Source organism: Leucopleurus acutus, assembly GCF_964270905.1.
Source record: "Leucopleurus acutus genome assembly, chromosome: 15".
In the NCBI taxonomy this organism is placed as follows: Eukaryota; Metazoa; Chordata; class Mammalia; order Artiodactyla; family Delphinidae; genus Leucopleurus; species Leucopleurus acutus.
The window spans coordinates 87,218,617-87,236,557 of NC_139157.1; positions in this window are offsets into that span (position 1 = coordinate 87,218,617).

The following is a 17,941-nucleotide window of genomic DNA, read 5'->3' on the forward strand; positions in this document are numbered from 1 at the left end:
TGGGATGAATTGGCAGATTGGGATTGACATATATACCCTATTGATGCTATGTATAAAATAGATAACTAATGAGAACCTATTGTAAAGCAGAGTGAACTCTACTCAATGCTCTGCGGTGACCTAAATGCAAAGGAAATCCAAAAAAGAGGGATATATGTATACGTATACATGATTCACTTTGCTATACAGTAGAAACTAACTCAACATTGTAAAGCAACTATACTCCAATAAAAATTTTAAAAAAAGAATTATCAAATCTGTTGTCTATATTGAGTATCCATTTCCTAATTTACCATTCTTCAAACCTATTCCCAATTTGCTTTTAATCCCAAGACTAGAATGAAACTCTTCACATCATAGGTCACCAACTAGCACCACATGGACAAATTCAAAAGCAAATTCTCCTTCCTCATTTTAGTCATATTTTCGGAAGCATTTTACACATTCCTTCTACTTAAACACTTTCTAGACTTGCATTCCATGTTCCTACAATCACTAATTTCTTCACTGTTTTCTGTCTCCTCTAGTGAATACTGTACCTGTTCAGAACTTCATTCCTCCTCTCCCTTCTCTAAGTACATTCATCCCTTAAGGGATTCCATCCAGGTTTTTGTTTGTTTAAGTATCATACATATACTGATAATTAACAAAATTGTTTTCATAAGTTCTGGACTCTCCCCTGAACTCTCAACTCATATACTCAAATAACTGCTCAACATTTCCACTTGGATTTCCATATGATACCTCCAACCAATCCCCCAATACTGAGGGGTTAGCCCAACCCTGCTCCACCCCCTGTATTTTCTGTCTCAGTGGATGCTGTCATGGTTCACCCAGTTTCTTAGGCCAAAATTATGGAATTATTTTCCAGTCTTTGTTTGTACATCCCATGAAGTCCATCAGCAGATCCCATTGGCTGCATCTTCAAAATATATTTAAATTCAATCACTTCTCACAACCATCATTACAGTCACCCTGATCCTCTTGCCTGAACTATAACATCTTATTTCCTTCTTCCATTCATGTCACATTAACATATATTTCTCATCAAATACCTAGAGTGATCATTTTAAAATATGAAATGGATTACTTTACCCCCAGCTCAAAATCCACGGCTTCAAATAATTATTTGAATGTAACACACACTCCCTACTTTGTCCTGTTATATCCTACATAATCTGGTCCCTGGCCACAGTTTGTATTGCAGCCTCCCAGTCCCCATCCTAGGTGACCTCCTGATGTTCATCTGAGGATGAATGACTCCCTCAGATATAAGCAGTTTTCTCACTTATTTCATTGAGTCTCCATTACTATACAGAGACTACTGTATAGTCTCTCTTAGTGGCCTGTCCACATTATATAAAATAATACTATGTCACTCTTTCCACCTACTTTTTACTATCGTAACAATTATCACTATCTTATCTTTATATCACTTAAGTAATGATTTATTTTATCTCTTCCTACTAGAATTGAATTTCTTACCTTTTGTTCCCTGTTGTATCTCAGTGCCTAGAAAAGTGACCAGGACATTAGAGGCATTCAAAGATTTTTTTAAAATGAAAGAACATTTCAGACTTTAAGTAATTTCGTTGCTTAATTGTAGTGAATTTTAACTTTTTATGAGATAATGCACATAACTCTTTGGTGATTTTAGCTTTATATTAAGTATATTCTCTTTCCATTTTCTTCCCATAATGTCACTAAAATAAACATTTTTTTACATTTTTATTGTAAATCAACTACAGTTCAATAAAAAATAAATTAATTAAATTTTTTTTTTTTTTTTTTTTTTTTTTTGCGGTACGCGGGCCTCTCATTGTTGTGGCCTCTTCCGTTGCGGAGCACAGACTCCGGACACACAGGCTCAGCAGCCATGGCTCACGGGCCCAGCTGCTCCACGGCATGTGGGATCTTCCTGGACCGGGGCACGAACCCGTGTCCCCTGAATCGGCAGGCAGACTCTCAACCACTGCGCCACCACGGAAGCCCCTAAAAACATTTTTAACATAAGTAATGAACAGATAATTGTCTTGCTTTTATAATGTTGATTTATTGATACTGTGGAAAAACATTCAGAGAAGAAAAAGAAAACCCTACAAATCTGACTCACTCTGAATTAAAGGCATATATATTCAAATACATAACACCTATTCTAAATTCACGGACAGTATAATTTGATTTAATACTACAAAGTGAAATAGTTCTATGCAATAAGTCTAAAAGTGACCTAAAATGAAAAAATTTAGTCCTTTTATATTACTTATTAACCCCTAATAAATCTTTCTAAAAGGAAACCAATAGCAAATTAAGCCCAGTGACCTTATCATTAGTGATTCTTTATATAATATATAACAATCTTAAAGCAGTTAATATTTTATATCCTACAAAATATGATCGAAAAATAATAGTTAAGATTATGTACTGCCTATTAAAAGCATATAAATTATCAGATATTTATAGGTTATTATCCACTTATATTTAGTTTTCTAGGGCAGCAATCTTTATATGTCATAAATGTATTCATCTGACACTTTACAGAGTAATTGGGCTTAATGAAATTCTATAGATAAATTATTAAACTGTATTTTTATCCTAATATTAGGAAATACTTTATTAGTCAAGCAAATATTAATCAAAATGATTCTCAAGACCAGTGAGTACCAAAAATAATAGTTACAGGACAATGCAAATATGTAGGCACTGAGATGATTTTACTTTCTGATCAATCAGCCTTCCTTCTTCCCAGGTTCTAACCAGGTATCAGCTCCCAAAAGACAAAAGTGAATCCAAGTATCAGGTTTATTCATGAAGGCTCAATAACTCCCAAAGTACAGAGCTTTCTGGTCAAGCCAGTTTGAAGAAACCTATAACCTATGTTTCAAGGTGAGAATACAATAATATTAGCCATCTCCCATTGCAAACAGAGAAAATAATTGGGTATGGAAAGCAGAGTTAAAGGGCTGAATTCTTCTAGGAATTGGGGTCAACTGAATGGTGAAAACTAGAATGCACATGAAGAGCAGCAGGCTAGGGAGCTGTATTTCTGGAAAGTAGGCATTGCTATTTCCTCTGGAAGTCCAGGTCACAACATCTCGGCCAGCCTCTGATTTTAGCAGCCTTTGGAGTGAGCACTTTATAATGATGGTTCCCCAAGTCAGGTGATGCTGAGTCTCTGTTCCAAATCCAGGATCTTTTCCTACACCATGGAGCCAGCTTAGCCCACATGAAAAACACAGTAAGTCAGTGCCCTGAAGGCACACTTCAAAGAACAGGAGATGGAAGGCAGTTTATAAATATTCCAACCACCGTCTTTTCTGGTAAATAATCCTGGGTATATGTTATTCACTTCTTAAAATTGTAGTGTGCAATCATGTCCTCATCACCTACAACAATCTCCTTATCAGGGTTGCTACTGCTGACTTTTAATCATTCTCTGGTCTCACTATCCCCACTCCCTCATTCTTCCTGAGGTTACCTGCTGAATAAATTTAGTATTCATCTCAGGTTCTGATTTCAGCAGAATCCAAACTAAGACAGTGGGCTTATGACATCAGAGCAGAAATCCAATGAAGTGACCCAAAGCCCCAGTAGGAAGAATATTTCTTACTCTTGGAAGCATGAAATCCCTTGCCATCAGTATGAGATATTGCCATTTGAAAAACAGAGTTTCCCTAACTAGTTAGAAAGGGAAGGAAAGAGAATCCAATGTACGTACAATTCTGCCCCTTTTGGTAAGTGAATCTAAACTTATTTCACCTTTGGAAACTAGAGAATGAGGTTATAACCCCACAGACACCTAAAAGAAATTGTGCTGCCTATGAATGAAATACACCTCACTCTTGAGACAGAAGTATTTCCCTTGCCTATAAATGACTGTCAATAGCATCTCCAGGAAGTCAGTGATTTTCACCTGTAATATTTTCCTTCCTACCTTTAATGGAAATGCTCCATGACTCTATATAATATAAACAGAATTTTTTAAATTGTAAAGACCTTTTAAAATCAAAGTATTGAATCACTACTGAGCCAGTTAAATCTGGCTTTTAATCAGAGAAATAGAAATATAATCCATTACAAAGCAAAGATCTTCAGAGACATTTGTGATTTGAAATCTCAACCCCAATAACTCTAATGCACAGAGAAGAAAAATGTGTCTCCTACATTTTGAAAAGATTTTTTCCCTCTGGTCCTTTAATGGGTAATTAATCTCAGTGCTCTATTTCAGTTACTAATTCTTTCTCTTGGAGACATTCTTTTACCTGACTTTCTTGTTTTGAGTATCTTTTTCTCTAAGTTGTTTTCATAAGTTGCCAACATCTGAGTAATGCACATCTGGTCCTGTGGAGCATCTTTATCAAGACATACCTTAGCAGGTAAGACTCTGAACTCCAAGTTCCAGCCATTCTTCTGGTGCCCTACACTGAGCTCCTACAACATTCCTGCTTGTCTAGGTGCTGGGAAAATTGCACAGGATAGGCTAGACTCCATGCCTTCATGCTGCTTACGTTATGAGACCCTGGGAGAATCCAAGCTTTCCTGTGTTTACTCCCAGTCACAATCCTGACAATGCTGGAACTCTGAATGTCACCTGAGACTTAATGGCAGGTGAGCATTAAGTAAAGATGAAATACTTAATGGTAGGTGAGCATTAAGTAAAGATGAAATAGCCAGTGTTTTCTCATCTCTAAACACAGGAGAGTCAAGTACTTCTCCCTGGAGGCAGAGGACCCATAAGAGATGATCTCCGTGTCTACCTACTCCACTTACTCCATGGGTTATGGTCAGAGACTGTGCTGAACCTTATGCCAAACAAGACATTGCCAGTCAGCCAGTTCTCCTTCTATCTTCAGAAGATATGGGTTTTAACTTTTTACACTATTACTTTCAACCATTTAATTATTATTCACCTTGGTAAATGTGACCCACTGGATGAACTTCATTCTGTTTTATTGGGTAGTGTGATTTACAAGGATATATAACCTTTTAAAATTAGGACAAGTCATAGTACTCTTAATTTTTGCTTCTTATAAAAACATAGAAGCCCTGGAAATATCGGATGGACATATTATTTTCATTTTGGAAACAATAGGCTGGCTGTGAGGAGGGGCTGCTCTCTTGAGATTGGGCACATACTCTGCATTTTACCTGTCATCAGCTGCACTTATTTATGCTATTTTCCTGACCATGACATGCCTTTGAACTTGCCACCACTAAAATTTCAGAGGGCCATGAAGACAAGATTCACCATTCTCTGTACCCCTGCTCCGTTCATTTGCTGTCCCTGTCCTAATTCTCTATCTACTTCTGGATGAAATCTTTTACATTCACTTGACAGTCCACTACTCATTTTTTTGGCAATTCACTGGTCTTTCACACTCTTTGTTTGTCATCACTTGACTTGCTTACCCTTTAGAGGCATAATGGAAAGACCCTTTCTGCCTTAAAACAGTTGGGATTTAAATTTCCTAAGGGAAATTTCTATTTAGGAAAATGCTTACACTCATAGAAACTCACCTTTTCCAAAGAGGAATAAAACAAAGTGAAGCCATGTCTGTAATGTTTGTGCAGAGCTCTTGAGACATTAGTTAGCTTTTTGGCACTGTGGTAGTGTTGGCTTTCAGAGCAAATCTTCGTTCTGAGAGAGTTGATGTAGTTATACCTTTATTTATCAACTCAGAACAGTTCTTTTACCTTTTTATCCTCTCTAAGGAGGAAGAGTAGAATAGAAATGACATATTTTCTCCTAAGGTATTTTTTTTATTTTCTCTAAGGAATTATATGATCATAGTATTATTCCAGGCCTAAAAGAAAATATGTGCTCATTCTGATTATTTAGAAATATTTACCTTCAATAGTCTTGCACACTTAATCTTTACAAAAGAGAAATTAAATAGACGTGTAGATTTTTTTTCACACCATGACCAAGTGGCATTTGTGTGTGTGTGAAGCATTCTGGGAAGAGCTAGGGAAAAATAATCTTATCTAGCCATGGTGTGCTCCTCAAAATATGCCCTGGGGTCTCTAGTGGAACATGTTTAGAATGAGGAACATCACAATTTTCCAGTTAGGACAAATAACTTCTCAATTCCATTTACCTTGTTCAACCTACCTTACCTAACATACACTAGTTCAAATCTGGTGCTGAATTAATTCTGACACAGAGCTCTGAGTAGGTGGAGTAGTTTTTGTTTAAAGCACCTGAAAACTCCCTGACCTGAGAGCCCAGTGATCAGTCAAGATAGGTTTTCTGAGACAAAACTCTTGTCATGGCCAAGTTTATCATTCTCTAATAATTTGGGGTGTATGGAACACAAATCCTCACTATCTTAAGAACCAACTTATGTTTTTTTCAATAGTCATTTTTGGAAGATATCACCTGGAATCTAAAAAAAAAAGGAGTTCATGTTAACTTCTCTTCCTCATCATTTAAAATTTCTGTTTGAAGAGGTAAAGAATAAAAGGCATGAGTCTCTCTCTGGTTTTATTGTTTGTTTTTTTTTTGCATTACACTTACATAAATAAATAAATTATATTATTATATTTATTTGTAAGTATAACACATATTGTATAAATATGCTTATATTTATTTCCTTACAAAGTGTTTAAGTATATGTTCAAACCTACACAATTTAAATATAGGGTATTCCTATCACTCAAGTGTGATAGAATAGAATTGAGGAGAATCACAATTCTCAATTCTCCTCTCCTGGATTATTGAATTCTCCCCTGGTTTAATAAAGTGACGTTCTCAATCCATCTCCCTGCAGCCATTCTTGCCCTTCTGCAATAAATTCTTTTCAGAATGGTTCTATAGAAAAATCAGGCCTTATAACTCTCTGCTTGGAATACTTCAGTGGATTCTTAGAATAAGGTCAAATCTCCTTAACCTTGCTCTCAAGGCCTTATACAATCTGCTCTGTCTCTCAATTTTATATCAAACTATTATCCTCTTTTCTCACTTGACTACATATGCAATGCTTTCAAACATACCAGTATTTCTCTAATATGCCATTTTCCATGTGGTACTTTGTTCATCATGTATCCTTTAGAAAATGTTCTACCCTTTTATCTGCCCATGTCCAGTTCCTTCTCTCCCTTTAGATCTCAACTAAGATTTTATCTCTTTAAAGAGACCTCTTTATGGTGAAATGTCCCAAACACTCTTTCTTCATTACACCATCTTTTTGATTTTCTTCTCAGATCTGACCTTAATTTGTACTTTTCTCATTTATTATTGTGGTTGGTAATTGGAGGTCTCCCCAGGCAAAGTTCCATGAGGGCACAGATTTTCTCTGTATTTCCTCTTCCAGATGTAGAAAAGATGATCAAAACATGTTTGTTGAAGACTCACAGACATAGAGAACAGACTTATGGTTGCCAAGCCAGAGCGGGGTGGGGGAGGGATGGAGTAGGAAGTTGGGTTAAGCAGATGAAAACTATTATATATAGGATGGATAAACAACAATGTCCTACTGTATAGCACAGGGAACTATATTCAATACCATGTTATAAACCATAATGGAAAAGAATATAAAAAAGAATGTATATATATATGTTTCTTGTACAGCAGAAATTAACACAACATTGTAAATCAACTATACTTCAATTAAAAAAATGTTTGTTGAAAAAAAGAATGAGATAAGACTGAGAATCTCATTCTTTGGCAAAATTGAAGTGAATAAAAACAACTGAGCATTGATTCATACATTCTGAACAAATGTCCATACTCACCAAGCAAGAGATCTTTTTCTGTTAAACTTAGAAGTCATAAGACAGCTCCCTACATGAATCTAAGTGGAGAAGAGAAACCTATTACCTTACATATAAAAAGGGGTTATTTATGATAAAATCATAACTTAGAAATCACAATTGAGATACAAATAAAAATTAATCACTAACATATTATCTAATTAAGAAATTACACTTTAAAGGATTAAGTTGGTCAGGTTTATCCAAATTAAATATGTGCATTCTGAAGTCTTTAGAGAGCAAGAATATAATATATATTGAGGGAAGCCAAAGAGGAAGAACACTGACCTGGAAGAGTTTCTAGCAGTCCACTGTCAGCACAGTGATTACAGAAGAGAAAGCTATTGAAACCCCTTAGGGACTGAGTACTCAGATAGTGTTTTCTGTGTGTGTGTGTGTGTGTGTGTGTGTGTTTAAACTGAATCAGTGATAACACACTTTGTTATTACAGCAAGAATCATATAGGGTAAGCCAAAACAAAATTTATTCATTTGATTAGGTAATAAGGATACATAAACTTTTTGCTTATATTCTGGTCACAGAAATCATAGATTAGGGTTTGCAAATACAGTATGATAAAGGTATCAATACATGAACTATCTCTGAAAACAAAGACTTTCTATTTACATGTAATAAGGAAGTAGTGAACAAGCAGTTTACACTTAATGTAATTTTACATGCCTTTGCCAATAATAAATATTTTGTAATATGCATTTATGTTTCAAATAAGTAATAACAAATTGTCACTGTGAAGATGAAAACTACAAATTGTACTTTATGTGAGTACAGAGATTTCTTTTTGTTTATTCATTAACTTATTTTCAGAGTTCAAACAATGTTTGACATATTAAAAGAGCTTAACAAATATTTAAGAAACAAATGAATGGTAACATCAGAAAATGTTGAGTAATAAATCTTTTAGATCTTAAAATATAATTCAACTGAAATAAAAGTGATAGTATTTACACATTTTAAAAGAGCCAATCTTTCAAAGATTTTGAAATACATCATTTTTTCTATATGTAATATGGGTATTTAAAAAATCTATGGTATTAGAGCTATTTCTAAAATATACACAAAGATTATAATTAACCACAGGGTTTTATTAAATAAATGAAATCAAAATTAATGATGCTTTTAGTGAAGCTTGTCTAATGATGTCAGTTATCTAATGAAAGTTCATTGTGTGACAAATGTTAATTGGAGTTAAAAGGCCAGGAAATATGCACAAATAATTAAAACCTACTTAGTCTGAATATATGTTTTCAAAAGCAGAATCTAATTTTGTGTGATTTACTAACATGGATTAGGAATTTTCTGGAAACTCAAACAAAGGAAGTTTAAGTGTCTCTATTATAAAAGGTTCAGTGATGAAAACAGCTCACTTCAGTAAGTGAATATTGGACCACATACTATAATACTTTACTTAACATCTAAGAAACAGCTCCTGATTTAGAAAATAACAGAATCCCACTAACGAGACAGACATTTATAGAGAATGTTCTAGAACATTACTAAGGGAAGGGAGAGAAAGCTTTCAGATTTCATTGACAACCAAACATTTAAATGGGTTCTGAAGGCTGGACAGGATTTTGGTTTACATGTCACAAGCCGATCTGACTACTAACCTGAAAAAAGCTGGAGAAAAGGGATGGAAAATCTGTGGTTCCTACTACAGGCTAGGCTTAAAAGCACTTGTCACACTGTATCTCAGTAAACTGTTAAGCATTATTTCCAGCTTACTGTTGAGGAGACAAGCCATATTTTAATAAGTTGTCTGCGGTCAAAAGGGTCATAAAAAATTTGTGACTGAAATCCAGATGTGACATTTTTCTTAAGCATGTAACTCACTCTGCAGAAATACAAGGTAAATACAAATCAACCAACAAATATTCTGTAAAATTTAAAGTCCTAGGAAATCAGTCATCTAAAGCTGAAAATAAAATATAACATATGGTTTCTGGTATTCCTATGCCTCCACATAAATATCTGGATTTTATTGACACATTGAACGATAGCTATATCCTATATTGATTTATTAATAGTAAGTACTTCTCCTTTCCCAAGTATTTTCTCCTTTTTAAAGTTCTTTCAAATCCTCTACCAAGAAAGAAAACTGACCTCCTTATTCAGGCATATATATGCATTTCTGGAATATGAAAATAACAAACCAATTATGTAAATATTAATTAATGATGAAGTGAGGTTTTCTTTTCATTTTAAAACTATTTCCCTTCTCTGTTTTATTCATGTTGTATTGAAATAGGAAAATTAACATGCTCAGTACAGTAGAGCCACTTTAAAATATTTATTGTATAATAGAATTTGTCATAGAAAAAAATCACAATTTTAATATCTTAAGGATATATTTTGATACAAATATAATACTTTACTATAAATTAAAGCTATAAATATGATCTAATAATATAGCTCAGTGGTAGAAATCCAATATCAGAAAATTGTAAGTTATAATGGCAAACAGAGCTTTAGAATAAGGAGATTCTAACCATAAGCACTTTGAGCATATTTAAAATTCCTTCAGTTGAGGAAGGAAAATTCTATTGCTTTAAATATTTTAAAGGTTACTGAATAAATAATAGACCATAGAGAAACATAGCCTATATTGGTATGTTAAGAGGGGAAAATAACCCAGATGAGCTATTCACTTTTATATATCTACTTTATAAAATGGCTTCTAAACAGTTCTGGTGAGGTAAACAGAACCCAAGGTCTAAGAGAGACAATCCAAATTTCTTGATGCCCTTAGGATACAGGTAATCAACTAGAAAAGGATTGTATTAAATCATCCCCTAAGAGAGAAAGAGCCAACTTTTTTTAAAGTGCCTACTTTATAAGTAAATACTAAATATACATGAGAAAGATTTGATTAAGTATGATGATATTGCCAGACTGATGTCAGGTATTTTAATGAGCATTCAGAGACTGGATTATAAGAGATAGGCAGTTTGCTAAATGTAGCATGGTAATAAAAGTAAGATTAAAATAAATAATCTAACAAAGGAGCAAAGCCAAATTGTTTTCTGGTGATATATCATAATCTGTTACTTAATATCTTAAGTTGATTACTTAATAAGAATCTCAAACTTAAACTTATCTGTAACAGATTTTGAAAATTTTGCCTCATTTCTACCCCCATCTCAGTAAAAGCTCTCCATCCCCCATTCCATCTATTACCAAGTCCAAGTTCGTACTGCTCTTGCACAACAGTCCAGTAAGTTGAGAGACAAGGTGCTGGGGCAAGGAATAGCTGCTTTATTCAAAAAGTCAGCAAACTGAGAAGATGGCAGAGTATTGGCCTAAAGAACCATCTAAACTGGGAATAAAAATCAGACTTCTTTTATGTTACAGGAAAGGGGAAGCAAGAGAGTTCAAGACTAAAGGGTAAAAGTGGAGTGCAGACTCTTTGGAGTCACATGGCCTTTAAGGAAAGCATAACATTTCTTTGTTCTTCTGCCTGCTTATGTAGGCTGTATCCCAAATCTGCAAAAACTTCAAATTGTTAGTAGTTAGTTTTACTCTACCATTCTTATATTCACTTATTAGCAAGGTTTCTGGGCTGAAAGCAAACCTATCTATAACAAGTAGTAGCCATGAGAAGCTCCAGACCCTGGGATGGGAACTTTCTTCAGGCAACTTAATGAGATATTTGGGCACAAGCAACATTTTTCTAATATTTAACTCTTTATGTGAATAGCCAGAGTAATAGAGTGCATAAACTAAAGAATGAGGGAGGCAGTTACAACATGATGTTAGTTCTGTTCTTCCACTGTTTCAATTCCCCACTGTTAATACCATTCCACAATCTTGTGGGAAAGGGGAGATGACTGCTTTAGCTACTTCCTGCTGAACAGGGGCAACGGAGGGGTGGAATAGAATTGATCAACCTGAACCTGAAAATATTCCTGTGTGCCTGGGTTCTATCTAATATTATGTGAATGTGGTGTAACACGTTTATTTATTTGTGGTTATTGCATCCCTGGTATACATCCCACCTTATCATGATGTATAATCATTTAAATGTATTGTTGAAGTTTGCTTTGCTAATATTTTGCCAAGGATTTATGCCTATATGTTCATCAGGGATACTGGCCTGTAACTTTCTTTTTTTGTAGTGGCTTTGTCTGGTTTTGTATCAGGGTAAAGCCAGCCTCAAAAAATGAGATTGGAATGGTTCAATCATCTTCAGTTTTTTTGAATAATGTAAGTACGATGAATATTAATTCTTCTTTAAAAGTTTAGTAGAATTCACTTGTAAAACTATCTGGTCCTGGACTTTTTTGTTGGGAGTTTTTTATTACTGATTTAATTTCATTAGTAGTGGTCACTCTGTTCAGATTTTCTGTGTCTTCCTGACTCAATCTTGGGAGTTTGTATGTTTCTGGGAATTTATCTGTTCTTTTAGGTTGTCCAAATTATTTGTTTAGTAATGTCTTATGATCCTTTGTATTTCTGTACTGTGAGTTGCAACTTTTCCTTTTTCATTTCTTATTTTATTTATTTCAGTCATCTCTATTTTTTTCTTGATGAGTGTGGGTAAATGTTTATCAATTTTGTTTATCTTTTCAAAGAAAGAGCTCTTAGTCTCATTGATCTTTTCTATTTTTTTTAAATTTTAGTCTCATTTCATTTACTTCCATTCTGACCTTTACTATTTCCTTCCTTCCACTAACTTTGGTAGTAGTTAGTACTTTTTCTAGTTTCTTCAGATGTAAAGTTAGATTATTTGAGATTTTTCTTGTTTCCTCAGGTAGCCCTTATCACTTTAAACATCTTTCTAAGAACTGCTGGTTTTGCTGTGCATAGATTTTGAAATATTGTTTCATTTGTCTCGAGGTTTTTTAAATTTTCTCTTTGACATCTTCAGTGACTTATCGATTGTTTAGTATCATGTTGTTTAGCCTCCAAGTTTGTGTTTTTTTCCCAGTTTTCTTCATGTAATTGATTTCTAGTTTAATACTCTTGGGGTCAGAAAATATGCTTGATATGATTTCAGTCCTCTTACACTTATTGAGGCTTTTGTTTTTTTGCCTAGCATGTGATCTATCTTGGAGAATGTTTTATGTGCACTTGAAATGAATGTGGATTCTGATGTTTTGGGGTAGAATGCTGTCTCTCTCTTTCTCTCTCTCTCTCTCTCTCTCTGTCTTGTGGACACACAGCAAGATGGCAGTGATCTGCAAGCCAAGAAGACATGTCTATCACAACCTGACCATGTTAGCATATGATTTCTCAGTTTCAGTCCAGAAATGTCTGAAAATAAATTTCTGTTGTCTAAGACACCCTCTCTATGGTGTTTTGTTCTGGTAGCCTGAACAGACAAAGACATAGAATTATAATGTTTCCCCATAAAGCCTTTATTTATAGAGGAAAATGTATCAGAGGGAAAGGAATATTGACAGCTAAAGAAAGAGGCTCGGTGACAGTCAAGTGCATCCATAGCTTAAAAGCCAAGGGAAAGTGAGTACATGAAAACATATCATTTGAGGAGTTCTTTAGGAGATTTAGGAGGCAAATAATTAACCAGCTGAACTCTACACTTTGGTATAATAGACTTTTTGTCTCTCTCATCTCAAATAATGTTAACAACAAGCAAGAACCAAACAAAAATTCTCTTATCTATCTCTCCAGATCTACCCTATGTTTTCCCATACTTTTGTATCAGTGTCCTAGGGCTGCTGTAAAAATGTACCACACAATAGGTCATTTAACACAACATCAATTTATTCTCTTACAGTTCTTGTGTCTAGAAGTTTGAATACAAAGCTTCAGGTGTGCCATGCTCCTTCTGAAAGTTCTAGGGAAGAATCTGTTCCATGCCTCTCTCCTTCTTTCTGGTGATTGCCAGCAATCTTTGGCTTCAACCACAATCTCTACAGTGAGACCATTCTCTCAAATTTCACTGATTATCTCCATCTACAAAAATCTATGCACATTTTTCAATATTCATGTAACTTGGTCATTTGACCACTCCTTCTTTCTGGATTTTTTTTTTCTATAACCCCATGTGTTACTACACTTTATCTCCATTCCACTTCTGCCACTTTGGGGATTTGTCTCCTCTTTTTCAGGCTCAATCACCTCTTCCCTGTTATTATCTCCTGAAGTTTAAGAATTACCCTAAGTTATTGCTTTATTCATTTTATATCCATCCACAATTTCCATCTATATGCAGTTACTTACATGTTATTGTCTCAATGCCTTGTTTCTTCTCTGAATCCCAGATTCTTGTAAAAAGCTTAATTGACATCTTCTTTTGGATATTAACAAACCACCACAATATTAACAAGTTAAAAATAGTTGAGTTTTTAACTCAAAACAGTGAAAGGCACAAAAATCACCCAGATGTGCCAGCCATGAATCTTGAAAATTTTCCCAATACTGTCTTCATCCCTTTTACCACATCCAGTTCACAACAAAGTTATGTTGGTTGATAACCTAGATATCTCAAAAGGAACCGTGTTTCTGTATCCCTACCTACCATCACCAACCTAGTCTGATATTCTATTGTATATCCTTCAGCTTTTTGATCACCTTTGAGCTCATTTACCTTTATCTGCATTGTAACTAGTGTAATTTTATTTTCACTACTAGTTTCAAGCATGTCATCACTATGCTGAAAAAGCTTTAATAAATTTCAGTTGTTCTATCTATCATCTGTCTATCATCTATCTATCACAAGTTCTATAATGGTTCTGCATACTTTTTCATCTAATCGTCTACACATTTCTCCTGACTTTGTTTCCTCCAGATATTTTGATTTTATTTCTGTCTCTAACAGACCTATGCTTATTTCTGAAAATCTCATGCCTTCCCCATTCACTTAGATAACTTCTACCAGATTTCATTTAAAGTTACTTCTTCAGGGAAGGCCCTCTTTGACACTTAAGAATTACTCTAATGGGTGCTTCCACAGCATTATTCACCTTCACTTCATGGCACTTTTTCACTGTTTAAATTTTAAACATATTTATGTAATTCATTGCTTACCATGTAACTCCCTACTAGAATGTAATCTCAAAGAAAGCAGAGAGATGCCTGTTTTTGTTTGCTGAATAGAGTATCATGGAATAGGCTTGCTATTAATGCTGATTCAGTGCCACACAATGAATGAATATGGATGGGAATTTGGAAAAAAACTCTTTGACTTCAAAAGTATTGGTAAATTATAGGCAAACATATTTTAGGTTAATATAGAAAGAATGTTCTGCCATATACTCTTGCTTATAAATAAAATACACTTCCTAGAGAGTCAAATGTTTACAAGAACAATTAGTCATTTTATTACTTATGATATGTCAAGTGGTTTTAAACATTAGCACTTTTATTACTGCCAACAAGCATGCATGGGAGACATAATTAAACTCAATTTTTGCAGATAAAGAAAGACTCTTGTGATAAGAAAAAATTTAGGAGTGACTCCCCATAAATATTGCCTTAGTAAAAAATCTCCTTCCCTTTGACTGTGAGTGAAACCTGTGAATATGATGAGATATCACTCCCATGATTATGTTAAATTATATGGAGAAATGAAGATTATCTGGACAAACTTAATTTAATTATATGATCAATTTAAAAGCAGAAAGTTTTCTCCAGATGGTTAACAGAATGGGAAGCCAAAGAGATTCAAAGGATTTGACCTCTTCTTGCTTGCACAGAGGATGGAAGGGGCAACATCAGAAGGCATGCAAATTTCCTTCCAACGAGTGGCCACGGCTGACACCCAGCAAGAAAATGGTGATGTGTATAGAGCTGAATTTTACTAACAACCCAAATGAGTTCAGAAACCAATTTCTTCCCAGATCCTCTAGTTAAGAACCAGTTTAGGGTTTCCCTGGTGGCGCAGTGGTTGAGAGTCCACCTGCCGATTCAGGGGACACGGGTTCATGCCTCGGTCCGGGAAGATCCCACATGCTGTGGAGAGGCTGGGCCCGTGAGCCATGGCCGCTGAGCCTACGCGTCCGGAGCCTGTGCTCTGCAACAGGAGAGGCCACAGCAGTGAGAGGCCCGTGTACCGCAAAAAAAAAAAAAAAAAAAAAAAAAAAGAACCAGTCTAGTCAATACCTGACCCCAGTCTTTTGAGACCCTAAGGAAAAAACAAAAAAACAGTTGAACCCACCCAGACTTCTGCCCTGCATAATTGTGAGGTAACAAATGGGTGCTGTTGTTTTAACTGGTAAAGTGGTGGCATTTTGATATGCAGCAATAACGAATTAATTTATCTACTGAAGGTTAAATGATTCCCCAGTTATCTTACATCTAAAATATAACAAAGGTAGGGCTAAACCCCAAGACCTTCCTGGCTTCGAATCTCTAACATTTTGCACTCATTCCACACAGCACTATACAAATCTGGTAGGGGCAAGAAAGAGGCAACAAAACAATGCAGGTGGATCAGAAACTACATATTTTTTTCTTGAGTCATAGATAATGTGGAGTGGTTTTCAAAAGTGGTTCAGTTGGCAATTAAGAAATCCAAGTTCTCATCCTGGTACAATCATTAGCTTTATTATTTTTCTATGACTGACTTTTTTCTCAGTTAAAGGAAATCTTTTCTAGTTCCAATTCCTATTAATTCTCTTGTCTGTTTACCTTGTCTTTAGACAAGGCAGCCTTGAGATATTGAAACTATCCTGAGTTATTATTTGGTATCCCAAGAGTGTCCAGCATACAACTGACCATCAATACATATCATTATAGGTCTACCTTGTCAGTTCTTCCCTAGTAACTAGGAGGCAGCGAACAGACCTTCTGAGCTATAAAAGTGATCCATTTTATTTACATCACTGTAAACCTTGAAGCTCACTTTCCTCCAGGAACCTCTTGAAAAAAATGAGTCCTTTTGGATAAAATTTATTTTATCATCTAAAAACTCCACAGTTAGTTACTGAAGCTAGATGTGATATGAAAACACTAGGAGTTTTTCTTAGGATACAATTGAATTGTGATAATTGTACTTAAAAGTACTTTACACACCGTTGTTGACAATTCTCTCCCACTGTTTATATAGTAAAAAAGATTACAGTGGAAAACACTCTTCAAATGATAAAGTTACTTGTTTTACATCTTCGCATTTTTCACATGACTTCTTTCTCATCAGCTTATCTTCCTGGCACACAGCTCCGCATACTGCCCTGACTTCCCCATTCCATTTCCATGTTGTCATGGGTCAGAATTGTAGCAGCATAATATTGTACTTGGTAAATATGTTTTATTTTTTTCACTCCATTTCTTCCAGCTATAAGTCTGACCAAATCTACCTTCATCTGTTTCAGTAGGTGTGTGTAATATAATGAACTCTATTTTTCTAAGAATTTCAGAGGCTTAAAAATAAATAGGTACACACCATTGTAAAGCAATTATACTCTAATAAAGGTGTTAAATAAATAAAATTTTTTAAAAATAAAAAAGTAAATAGGCATTAAAAACTTACTAACACAGAAACATAAGTAAGAGTAATTTGAACATTCTGAAAGAAGGCTTATATTTTATAGACTGTATGAATGTTAATACACTGCTCTTTAACATGCTTTAAAATTTATTGTGACCTAAGCTTGTCATGAAAATGACATTCAACTTTTTATATGCTCCACATAGTGTGGATAACCATTATATTTTTAATGGTAAATGAAAATCATTAAGACAAATAATGTAGAGGGATTATTATAAAGCCTTCTTACCTTTACAATCGTCAATAACATTTGTACATCTGCCAGCAAAAAATATTATAAGAGAATTCAAATTGCAAGATTCAAGATGTTCAGTGATTATATACAAAACCTATACAGAAATTTCTCACCTGATAAATAACATTGAATAAATTACCTAGGCACAGTCTGTGAGCTTTCATCTTCCTTTGGAACATTAAATATTGGTTACTATCATAGGAAGAATTTTACACTAGATGGACTTGCACTTTGATTCACAGTGACAATCTCTGAATTTATCGTTCTCTGCTTCTCTTTTTCTGTAGACCATTACCCAAGTCTATTTACACCAGCTGTATGCTCTTGTTCAGTGCAACTAAGAAATTTAACCTCCAGCTCATACACCTGATCTACACTCCCTCCTCCCCATTCCCATTCGAAAAAAGCTATTTGTCATAATTCTGTCTCCTGTGCTGTTGATTGTTTGCAAACAGAAACCCATCATTATAAATCTCTCTCTTCAG